The 1531-nt window shown below is 43.1% G+C and overlaps 1 pseudogene; it reads right to left on the minus strand.

The window, feature by feature from the left end:
* Window positions 1-286: 286 nt before the first annotated feature.
* Window positions 287-1268, minus strand: LOC139021274 (importin subunit alpha-1-like; annotated as a pseudogene).
* Window positions 1269-1531: the final 263 nt, after the last annotated feature.

Here is a 1531-nt window from a genome sequence, read left to right on the forward strand (position 1 = left end):
CTCCCTTTTCTGCCTTAAAGGCTGCCTTAGAGAGAATTCCAGTGAGGAATGGGACTAATCCATGATTCACAACTTGCTATATCTGGTCCTGGTGGCCAGCTGTGATTTTTGACATTGTCCACATAGCTTCCTTCTGGAGTTCGTAGTACAAGCTGAGTCTGTTCATTTGCTCATAGGTAACAATATTTCCTATGGCTCTTAATCCATTCATTTGGACCATCAATAAAGTAAAAAATGGCCCCACCGCTATCTGCTAATAAATACGTCTGGATCACGTCGCAGGAGACAAATTAAAATAGGAAGAATTTGCTCAGCACCATCTAACGAGGCTACAGATTTCTTGTTGCATCAAAGGTTTGAAAGTGTCCAAGTAAAGTTACTAAGTATCCACATGCTAAAGATGACATATCAGGAACTGTAAGAAGAGCCAACAGTGGGTCAACTGCACCGTATGTGATAATTAAGTCTTGGAAAACTGAACCATCACCTGCAATGTTTCCTGGAGCTCATACAGCTTGTTCACTGATGTGAGCATGGGGAGATGCCAGGAGAGAAATGAATGCTGGGATAGCACCTGCATCTACTACAGCCTTGGTCTGTTCTGAGGTCTTGGAAGCAGTGATAGTGATGGCCTCAACAGATGCAAACTGAATGGGACTATAATCAGTTTTGCCCAAGAAGAACAGAAATTTTGGAATCAAACCAGCCTGGATTATGTTGTCTATTGGTGGCTGTTTTCCCCCTAGACGCAGTGTCCTAGCAGCTTGAGTAGTTTGGAGCTGGTTTTCCAAAGTGTTGCTATTTATGCCTTTGACAATGTCCTCAACAGACCAATTTACTGTGCCCTGGTTGTTGCTGATTTTTAGAGTGAATGGGAGAAGGAGAGACACAGAGAGACAAACATCAATGTAAGAGAGACACATTGATTGGTTGCCTCCTGGATTGAGCCTGCAACTGAGTTTGTGCCCTGGACTGGAATCGAACTCAGGACCCTTTAGTCCAAGGGCTGATGCTCTAGAAGCCACTGAGCCAAACCAGATAGGGCATTGCTGTTTTTTGTTTTCTTTTGTTTTTCTCCCTGAGTGGAGAAGTAGCATCATCAGGAAACGAGCTTACCTGTCTCCTATTTAGCATCTGGTCATCCTTCTTAGCTCAGCTTCAGATTTAACTTCTATTCGGCACCACCTCATGGCTATACCGTCTTTTGCCTTGTTCTTGAATCTGTTAAGGTGGGCAGCTGGTGAATTAGCATTCCCCTTGGTGGACATGGTTATGAGACAGAGAGAGAAAGCTACCCAGCTGGCTCAGGTTTCACAGGAGACCGTGAGGGGTGGGTGCATAGTTTGCGGGTCCACTGCTCTGAAAACATCCACCACGGGCTAGCCTGAAGATGCTGTGCAAATATTTGCTACTTTAAACTATAGGATTTAAACAATCATATAATGACCTTAACTAAAAATTAACTAAGAAGTAGCCTGAGTTATTAAAATTTCTATAGATGAACTAATTGGATAAAAAGCTATGCATAGTT

This window comes from Myotis yumanensis, unplaced genomic scaffold (assembly GCF_028538775.1).
Source record: "Myotis yumanensis isolate MYYU_CA2020_CCGP unplaced genomic scaffold, mMyoYum1.0.hap1 SCAF_12, whole genome shotgun sequence".
NCBI classification, from domain to species: Eukaryota; Metazoa; Chordata; class Mammalia; order Chiroptera; family Vespertilionidae; genus Myotis; species Myotis yumanensis.